Source organism: Moschus berezovskii, chromosome 16 (assembly GCF_049115385.1).
Source record: "Moschus berezovskii isolate FMDL1 chromosome 16, NW_MosBer_1.0, whole genome shotgun sequence".
NCBI lineage: Eukaryota > Metazoa > Chordata > Mammalia > Artiodactyla > Moschidae > Moschus > Moschus berezovskii.
Genome location: NC_142475.1, coordinates 84,679,622 through 84,690,745, shown reverse-complemented (window position 1 = coordinate 84,690,745; position 11,124 = coordinate 84,679,622). Strand labels below are relative to the sequence as shown.

The window sequence follows — 11,124 nt, the reverse complement described above, 5'->3', positions numbered from 1 at the left end:
CTGAACTTTCTAATACATCTTCCTTCTATAAATTAGGAGACCAGCTCTTCCTACTGAATGCACCATCTCTTTGCATGATTTCACCATTCTATCAACTATCAGATAACACTCAAAGTGGTCTTGTTGTTGTTCAGTTACCAAGTCATGTCCCCCTCTTTGAGACCCCATGGACTGCCTTGAAGTGCGCCTGGCCTCCCTGTCCCTCACTATCTCTCAGAATGTCTCTGGGTATTGATAAATCTAAGGGACTGTGTACAAGAAGGAAAAAAAAGAAAAGGAATGATTACAAAAGCAGTTTCCTTCTTGTCTTTTCGAAATCAACGATCAATCATAATTATAATTATTCTGTGTCATTGTAGGAAGTTCCTGCTATGGATCAGTCATCCTGTGTCAGCTGGCATCCTCCTCCAAGGACAAAGCCCCAACCAACCAGTCACGCTGATGGAATCCATGTTCTACTTATATGAATAAGTGTTTCTCTAAATTCCCAAGGACTCTGACATTTTCCTCAAAGACAGTCTCTCAACAGGACATTTTTCTGTGGGTAGGGAGCATAACCATTCCTACTCCTGATCAATTCCTTAGGTCGAGGAACATCCTGAACTCAAAATAAATGCCCAGTGAATTACATCACTCCAGATGATTCCTGGAAAGATTTCAATCAACTCCACATCAGAGTCTGAAAAAGAGGAAACAGAAGCAAAGCTTTCCTGCTTACAGCGTTTTTCATTTTTGTACAGGGGTATTCTACAAAGTAGTTAGCTAGCTGGGTGTGATTTTCTCAGTCACTTCCGCACATAAGCATAATCGTTTACTCTATGTCTTCAAGACTCCCCATCATAGAGTAGGAAGCAAACCGTATTCTTCCAAACAGATTATGATATATTGACACATGGATCCTCATGAACAACAAAAAAAAAGTTATATAATGATGACTAGCCTATAAAATCCCATGGATGGAGGAGCCTGGTAGGCTGCAGTCCGTGGGGTCGCTAAGGGTCGGACACGACTGAACGACTTCCCTTTCACTTTTCACTTTCACACATTGGAGAAGGAAATGGCAACCCACTCCAGTGTTCTTGCCTGGAGAATCCCAGGGACAGGGGAGCCTGGTGGGTTTCTGTCTATGGGGTCACACAGAGTGGGACACGACTGAAGTGACGCAGCAGCAGCAGCAGCAACAGGACATGGGAGGAGGGAGGAATGAAAAAATATTATTTAATGAATACAGAGTTTCAGTCTGAGAATGAGAAACATTATGAAGCTGGTTGGTGAGGTGTTTGCACAACAATGTGAATGTATTTAATGCCACTCAAGTGTGTACTTAAAATGGTAAACTTCATTTTATATGTATTTTATGACAATTAAAAAATCAGAGGAGTGGGACAGACTGAGAGTGAGGGTGGCCACTAACAGAAGCAACACCGTTAACTGTTGAGAACAGAAATGAAAGCATTGCTTCTCTCTATGTTCTGAACTGCACTAATGCATCAGTTTGGTTTAAAGTTAAAGGTAGGTGAGAAAGAAAGATGATTTTGTGCAGAGTTCCAGCCAGCCTTTCATCATCTTGAAGCTCAGGGAGAGAAGACTATAGTGGAGCGTCCTTTCTGTAGTGTTTCTATTCTTTCAATTTGGATATCTTTATACACAATTGCTTGGCTGAGTGTGACTTTTTTCAAAGGCTACCCTGAGAAAGCATGGAGAACAGTAAAATCGCTCTACATTCCTGGGGTTCTTTCTGTGTGTGGCAGAGCTATAAGCTCTGTAATACATCATGAGGCCCTGTCACCTAGGTACTCATCCCAAAGATAGTTTATATGTTAATGACTTTTAAATTACTCGATGTCTGGGAGCTGGAAACCTGCTATTTAAGTCTCCTCGGTCAGTCACTAACAAACCTGTCACAATTTCCAAGGATAATCTGGCCCATAATTTTAAAGACTGGCATTTCTATTCTCGGGGTTACCATATTGTACCAAGCACTCATGTTTTCAGAGAGAAATCCATTCTCTGAACTCTGCCCTATGACTAAAATCACCTCATATCTCCTTTGGCAAGGTCACCAACATCGAAATGAGCAACAAAATCCTAATATCAAGATTTGCACTTACCTTACCTAAGTTTCATCCTAAACTATAGCCAAAAGTGTGTGTGTGTGTGTGTGTGTGTGTGTGTGTGTGTGTGTGTGTGAGTCAGTCATGTCTGACTCTTTGTGACCTCATAGACTGTTGCCCACCAGGCTCCTCTGTCCATGGGATTCTCCAAGCAAGAATACTGAAGTGGGTAGCCATTCCCTCCTCCAGGGGATCTTTCCTATGCAGAGATCAAACCAGGTCTCCTGCATTGCAGGCAGGTTCTTTACCGCCTGAGACACCAGAGAAGCCCATAGCCAGAAGCATATGTTTAACCAAAGTTCAACTGCGTTTCTAAAGCTGGTCTCTAATGTTGTTTGTGGGAGTCAAACAGGAGCAAAAAAAAGTCCTTGGTTGATGCTTCATAAAAGATTCCTACAGGGCCAATAATCCTCTGAGGATTTGAAAGGTCAATGTATTACCAAACCCTGAGCTTTTGTGAAAGTCTATTTAAACATTTCTCTAGAGTCAATGAAGAAAGAATTACAAACAAGGACCTTGAAGCAAATAGCAGCCACAGAGCCATGCGTGAACAAGGTGAAGGTCTGTTTGGGAGACACCGCTCCCAAGATTAGTATGAGTTAGAAGAAGGGCTTAAGTGAGGAGTAAAAGGAGATCCATGGGTTGGGAAGATCCCCTGGAGAAGGAAATTTCAACCCACTCCAGTATTTTTGTCTGGAGAATTCCATGGATAGAGGAGCCTGCTGGGCTACAATACATGGGGTCGCAAAGAGTCAAACACAACTAAGTGACTAACACTTTCACTTTCACATACATTCTACAATTTCATATACAAGTTTTTCTTAATTGGAAGAATCAAATTTGAATAATTTGATGCATATTTTTGAATAATATATGTTTTGAAGATGCATTTATAATCTCATAATAAGCCTAGAAAGTGAGTTAAAATTAAATCCGAAAGCTATCAAAGTTTCCTAAATGAAAGAGCTTGTTTTTTGAGTAAATCCAGAAAATGGGGGAGTTGGCTAGAGACATAAGAATTCCACTGTCCTCCTTGTTAGTTTGCAGTCTATTTGCAGCTGTGAGGCAAATGCCTGGTGGGAAGAAAGTGATGTCTGAGTTTAATCTAAAAACTGAAGAATCCACAACCAACTGATCCAAGTTGGTGACAGCTAATTATTTTACCCAAAATTTAAGAAGGTTAACTTAGCCAATTTCATTTTACTGAAATAATATTTGTAGTTAGATTCTGTAAATTGAAACAATCTTTCTCTCTAAAAATAACTTTGGACACAATGATGTGAAAATGTCAATAGAAAATACTGTCTGGAATGTTCCCAGTCAAGATGCTGTTGAGAACTACTAAAGTCACTTTTGCAAGATTGGGATTAATATTTATGTCTCACTAAGCAGACTGATTCTGAAGATCTCTGTAATTATTAAAAATTATTTCCCCTTTTCATGATTTCCATGCCACCACACTGAAGTCAGGATTTGTGAATTAAATCTTTGGAAAATGATTGGCCATAGTCACCATCGTTGGAGTCATGGAGAGAGTAAAACAGCTCAGGCATAAGCTTTCCTGTAAACTCTAAGCTATTTTTCCTCATCTTTATTGAAGCTGAGAGATCATGATGCTGGTTTCTGTGCTCAGAGATTTTTGTGGGGAAAAAATAAAATGTGATTATGTTTTTGGCAAGGATTAGGGAAAGAAGAGAAAAATAAAAATAATGAATAAAGTAGCTAATGATCTTGGTTACAACAATGTGTAATAAATCTTGAAAACCTATACATAGGCTCACTCCCCAAGAAAATAATGTATTCTTTTATATAGTCAATATTTTTACCAGTTAGTAATGAGAATTTCAAGTTCATCTTAATTGATAAAACTTATTCCAAAGGGGGAAATTGTATTATCTCAGGTGGTTCTAACATTTTTTCTGGTCCATAGGAAACTCAGGAAAACTTCATGACTTATTTCATAGCAAAATGTGAATAGGGTAATATAGCTAATCCAAGCATTATTCTGTACGTGATGAGAGAACAATTACACAGAAAGCTCATGTCAGAAATATTGAGAACTTTTCAGGGAACTTTGCACCACTTACATGTTCACATTCAAAGATGTGGAAAGAGTGAGCATAACTATTTTGTTGAGCCAAACACAACATTCAGGGCTGTTGAGTGAATGCTGCTCAAAAAGCTGTTATAAAGAGATTTTCTTGGCATTTTGAGGGACAAAACCTCCATCTGCAGCTCTGTCTCTGTGCGTGCATGTGCGTTAATTTGAAAGAAAGGAATAATGGGTCACAGAACACAGCTGGTATAGAGTAAGGCTTGACTGGTACTTTTCCTGTCTGATACAAAGTGGATTTTTAAAATATTGTGTCCATATACCTATGAATATTCATTCCAATAGACAAGCATTAATATAACTTTATAAAGAATTGTCAATGAAATTTGTCCCCCAAACTCAAAGAAAGCTATCTGTAAGACATTCAGAGCTAAAAGGAAAGTTTAGAAGTTAACTGCATGACAATATTCATTTAAAAAAATCTCACTTTTATTGTGGTATTTGTAAGGTATTGTCATGATGTATTTAAATTAATATGAATCAGGAGAGATTTAAACTCCTCCCATTCTTCTTTACAACAATCTGTAAAATGTCAGAGGTAAGAGAGAGGGGTAGTTCCACCAGTACCAGGGACCTGGACTAAAGAGACAATGAGATATTTTCTATCGAACTTAAAATATCATCACTCAGAAATACTGTGATCGTTCCAGATCAACCATGTGCTAATAACAACTAAAGATGAACTGATGGAAAGGATGAGCAGCATAACAGAATTCATCGTACTGGGCCTGACCCAGAATCCAGGAATGCAGACACTCTTATTTGCTGTGCATTTAGTCACCTACTTGATCACACTGTCAGGTAACCTGCTCATCTCCGTCACCATCTCCACCAGCCCAGCCCTTGGTTCTCCCGTGTACTTTCTTCTGTCCTATTTGTCCATGATAGATGGTTTCTACTCTTCCTCCATAGCACCCAAGTTGATGTTTGACTTGGTCTCTAGAAAGAACACCATTTCCTTCAGTGGCTGCATGACTCAGGTCTTAGATTGTCTTGTTGATTGTCATGACCTATGACCTCTATGCAGCCATCTGTAAGCCCCTGCACTGCATGACCGTCATAAGTCGACCTGTGTGTGCTCTCCTGGTTGTAGTGGCTGGGGCTTTATGGTTTCTCCATGGAGTGATCCAGATTTTGTTCATGGTTCAGTTACCATTCTGTGGCCCTGGTGTCATTGACCATTTTATGTGTGATTTAATACCTCTCTTGGAGCTAGCCTGCATGGACATGCACACTCTGGGGCCCCTGATTTCTGCTAACAGTGGGTCACTCTGTTTGCTAACTTTCTCAATGCTGGTTGCTTCCTATGTTGTCATCCTGCGCTCCCTGAGGACTCATAGCTCTCGTCACAAAGCCCTGTCCACTTGTGCCTCTCATGTCACAGTTGTCATCTTATTCTTTGTACCTTGTTCATTCCTCTACCTAAGACCCATGACCTCCTTCCCCATTGATAAAGCTGTGACTATGTTTTGCACCATAGTAACTCCTGTGCTGAACCCTTTAATCTACACCCTGAGAAATGCAGAAATGAAAAATGTCTTGAAGAAACTCTGGGTACAAATAATGAAAACCGATGATGAATAAATCTTGTGTGGAATATTTAGGCAAATAAAGAAAAAAATCTAGTGATATTTTACAGAACCCCTCCTCCCTTCTTAATTGATTGAACTGGGATGATTCTCCTGTCTGGATCAATTTTCTTTAGGGGCTCATACATTATAAGCCAAGGTTGATATTCAGAAGGCATAGTAGACACAGTGCCAAGAGCCCACAATACTCTTAGGAGGCCATGAAATGTTTTAATTTAATTTACAACAGAAAGAAAGAAATTAATATAATCTAAATGCAGCTTACACTATAGTCATCTATATAGCAATGCAGTCAGAAAAGATAATTTTTAACATTTTGATGGAGGAGAAGACCCAAGAGGATGAAAGTACCAAGGGTCCACAAAAATCATAGTGTTGCCCTGACTGTGGGTATGAAACAAATCAACAGCGATATTCTTGAGCACTCGTTACACCCAGCACCATAGCTAGAATGAATTTTCATTTTAAAAGAGGGAAAACAACTACACATGAAAAAAGACAGAATAGTAGGAAAAAAGTTTTCGAAAAGTACATTTATACACTTTTTCTGATCTTTCTAGGTTGAGAGGTTTATAAATAAAATAAACATAGCAATAAAAAGAAAATTTTACTTATCACAATCCCAAGAAGATAACATTTGTGCACAACAGTACTTTTTGAAAATTACATTTCCCCATTCCCTGTAGTAAACAAGAGTTTACAAAAAGAATTGGAAACAGAATTTGGATGGCATAAAATAAAAATAATTGATAAAGTCCATAGAGATAAGGCAGAAAATATCTATACATTAAAGTCTGGTTTTAGACATAGACAAAGGAAAAGAAGATTCTGAAGATAAAATAGTGGTTATAGGAAATTTCCAGTGGTTTAAGAACAAGTCATAGAACTGTTATGGAATAGCACAAAATCACAAATCTGAGCTAAAGAATCCATACAATGTACATAATGAAATTCTAGGAGATTCAAAAATAGTCAGAGATTAAGTGCTTTGGACCAAATAGACTTAATTTATTTTATCATCTCCAGCATTAATTATTCCAGTAATGTTAGCAGATTGCTTCACCTCTCTAATTTTTTTCATCTTTAATTAAAAAAAAAAAAATAGAATTTCCCAGGTGGCTAAGTAGTAAGGAATCTGCCTGCCAAGCAGGAGACACAGGTCCAATCCCTGGGTTGGGAAGATCCCCTGGAGAAGGAGGACTTGACAGCTCAAGCTCCAGAACTGTCTCAACAAGTGATCATGTGAGGAAAGAATTAGTCTCCTTCAGAGAAACTTAGCAGTGGTAATCACCATGTCATCAGGTCCACCTCATAAGTCACCCTTTGCAGAGGCAAGAGAAAGATCTCTGAGACTATGTTGATAAGTATTGTTAGTGGAAAACAGAGCCAAGAAACCAGCTATTTCTTTTTGAGGCTTTTCTCCCTAAAGTGAGCCACAGCTTTTTTTTTTTTTTTACTTCTCAATGATAGAGAAAGTAGATATTGGATTATCTACTATTATCGGTGGTGGTGACATCAGAAAACACAGAGCCTGGAGTATTGAGTGACCTGGGTTCCAGCTGTACCTCCACCAAGAACCGTCAGTCCAACTTTGGGTAATCTACACCTCGTCTTTCTGAGGTGAAATCCACCACCTTTAAAACAGAGACAACTTGAAAGGATGATTTTAAATGCCATAGGGTTCCTCAGGAAATAAGAGAGAAATGGATAATGGAACAAATTCTCAGCTGCTTGTGAATGAATTATGCCCTTTGGGTTTTCACCTAGTACTAGTCTAAGAAATTTTTAGCTCAGATACATTCCTGCAATCAACAGCACTTCCCCAATCTGAGATTTGCCTAAATGAGAAAAACAATTCTAATCTCATGCAGGAGTTTAAACACATGGAACAGTGATATTTGGAGTGATATGCTTGGAGCTGGTCCAGGTGACTCTTTAACAACTCACCATGTCTACCATTTCATGATGTTAGGATGTAAAATAACAAAAGCAAAGACAAAATACCCGACAGCGTGCTTGTGTCCTCAGATACAGTAAATGTAAGTTGTTGTCCATGGCATTGATGATGGTGACTTCATCGATACCATTGCTGGAGTGGTTGTCATATCCAGGCTCTGCACAAACACTTGACATGCACTGTTTTCACTGACTGTACTTTGCAGACTCAGGGTGTAGCAGTACTCTTATTTTCATTTTATAGATAAGAACATTGAGGCTTTGAGAAATTGTCCATGATTACACAGAAAATAAATGGTACTGGAAATATTCAAACTTAAGGGAGTTTATGTGACAGGATAGTATGGTGAAGCCCACAGCCTCTATAGCAGAACTGCCTGGGTGTGTCCTAACTCTGCAACTTATTAGCTGATTATGCCTCTGTAAGTTTCGAAATGTGTCTCTCACTTTCTTCCTCTGAAGAAATGAGGAGAAAAATAATAATCTACCTTATGGGGATGTTATGAGGTTTAAATGGGCTTATATATTTAAAGTACTTAGGACAGTGCTTGCAAAGACTAAGTGGCACTTATCACTGCCATTCATGCTTTTGGCCATAATGTTCTCCTCTGAAAAGGTCATCAGATTTGCTTCCTGCCGAAACTGTATTTGCCTTTGTAACCATGCTTGGAAAGAAAGTGTGCAGCTTCCTGATCAATATAAGAATCTTCTCTCCAGCACTTCTTATATTTGCGTATCTCTTCTTTGACACTCAATGATTCTCCTTTCATTCATATCATACTGAGCATCAAATCCTCAGCAAGTTGGGAGATTTATTTACTTTAAGAAGATTTATGTTTCCAGGAAAATAATAAACTGCTGGTGGGTGGGATGAGTGAGTTTTTTGTTTGTTTACTCAAAACTCAGACAAGCACAGACATTTCCTTCATATAATTAGGAGAATAAACCATGAGTAGGAATATTTTGTCAGATAAGATTCTAATATACAAGGACATTGGTTAAGCCAGGGCATCCCTTCTTCCTCCTCCTGTAGATTTCTTTATGTAGTGAATAGGCAGATAATCATTTAACAAAGTTTTTCACTGCTGGTCACTCTTTTTTTTTTTTTTACCTTTGACTCACCCCTGTAGCCTAGAAGCCTTTAACTAGAAGGATTTCACCAGGTCCAGGGAAAGTAAAGCCCAGACATACATACAGTGCATAAAGCAATGGGGAAGAGTAATTCAACTTCTTGTACATGAACTGCCTGCAGCACAGGCGAAAGTGGGAGTAAATGAACAAAGAGACAAACAGACCACTTGGGCAAGTCTCCAGCTGCAACCAAGTCAATGTCTCCCTACTCTACTTCAGTTTGCTTTGCATCAATTTGTGTTACTACTGGAAACACAACAGAAAATGTAGCAAACCTCATTGCAAAGAAGAAGAAACGGTTAATCCAAAGGGTATGAACTATGCATGCAGCGATTTCAGAAGATCCAAGTATTCACGGATTTCTTGAGAGCCTTTGTATCTATGTGGAACCCTGCTGAAAACTGTCAGAGATATTCTCTGGTTGAATTAGAAAATTAATGTCTGCCAAATGTTCCATTTCAGTATAAACAAAGTAAATTCTAGATAATTAAATAATTATTTTCAAGTAATAAGTTAGACATCTATTACCAAGTGATGCTAAAGTTAACAGACTTGTTTATAGTTTGTGCTTAACAAGATGAATTGGTACACAAACTTTGGAACAGAAAGGGTTAAGAGGGATAAAAAGAAGTGGGTTTAGCTGAAGGAAATCTTGTAACATTTTGTTTCTCTCCTAACTCTATAGGCAATACTGGACTTGCATCCTCAGTGTCCTTGGACTCTATGGAAATACCACACAATATCACAGAATTTTTCATGCTGGGCCTCTCACAGAATTCAGAAGTACAAAGAGTTCTCTTTGTGGCCTTTTTGACCATATATGGGATCACAGTTTGTGGCAATATTCTCATCGTGTTTACTTACATGCGTCTATCATCTACTTTATCTATAGTCCCACACTATTTTCCCCTATGTACTTTTTCCTGGCCAACCTGTCCTTTATTGATACCTGTTTTTCTTTTTCTATGGCCCCTAGATTCAAAGCTGACTCCTTACATGAGGGGAGAGCCATCTCCTATGAGGGTTACATGGCTCAGCTCTTTGGAGCTCATTTTTTTGGAGGTGCTGAGATCATAGTACTCACATGGTTGCCTATGATCTCTACGTGGCCATCTGCAAGTCCCTGCACTACACAGCCATCATGACCAGGCATCTCTGTGCCCTGTTGATGGGACTGGCTTGGCTGAGGGGCTTCCTGCATTCCCTGGTCCTGCTGGTCCTGCAATTACCCTTCTGTGGGCCTAATTTGATCAATCACTTTGTCTGTGACTTGTACCCCTTGCTGGAACTTGCCTGCACCAACACCTATGTCATTGGCCTGCTGGGGGCTGCCAACAGTGGCATGATCTGCCTGTTGAACTTCCTCCTGCTGGCTGCCTCCTACCTGGTCATCCTGCCCTCTTTGAGGTCCCACAGTGCAGAGGGGAGACACAGAGCCCTCTCCACCTGTGGGGCCCACTTCACGGTTGTTGCCTTGTTCTTCGTGCCCTGTATGTTTGTTTATGTGAGTCTATCATCTACTTTATCTATAGACCAAAACATGGCAGTGTTTCATGGGATCCTGACTCCTATGTTGAATCCACTCATTTACATTCTGAGAAATGAAGAGGTAAAGAATGCCTTCACAAAGTTATTCACACAGTAAGAACTTGCAGATAGTTAATAAGTTGGAAAGTAGGAAATAAAAATGACTTTATTTTGGAAAAAGGAACAAACCAAAACCTGTTCCTTATTGCCATATACATCTTAATCCATCTTATCAATTCTTTAATCTTCATGGACTTTATTGATTTGCTTAGTCTTTCAAATGAATTGCATATTTTGATAATAAAACAACTATATGAAATATATATGGTATGAATGATTATTATCTGACTTTAGAAATGAGGAAACCATATCTATTGATGTGGTTAATTGATTCATTAAAATTATCTATCTAGCTTTGAACTGCCTGAAACAAAACTCAGAATCAGTTATTTTTGATCCATCATACCGATCTTTAAATGACAATCTATGCTGACATCATTGGAATCTGTGTGATAATCATGGAGTTATAGAAATGAGATACAAAACACTTAAAGCAAACAATCTCACACATAGCCATATGTAGTAGTCTGTGTGCCTACAAGTTTGGCTTCTCTTCCTTCTCATCACCACTTATGGCATCTGCAGCTACTACAACAATAGAGCAGAGGGTAAAATCTCAGTTCTAGAGACAGAC

At 38.9% G+C, this 11,124-nt stretch overlaps 2 pseudogenes; both read left to right on the top strand.

Annotated features, from left to right (window-relative positions):
* Positions 1-4,913: 4,913 nt before the first annotated feature.
* Positions 4,914-5,811, top strand: LOC129560470 (olfactory receptor 4C45-like; annotated as a pseudogene).
* A 3,815-nt stretch (positions 5,812-9,626) lies between these two features.
* LOC129560454 (olfactory receptor 4C3-like) lies at positions 9,627-10,548 on the top strand (annotated as a pseudogene).
* Positions 10,549-11,124: the final 576 nt, after the last annotated feature.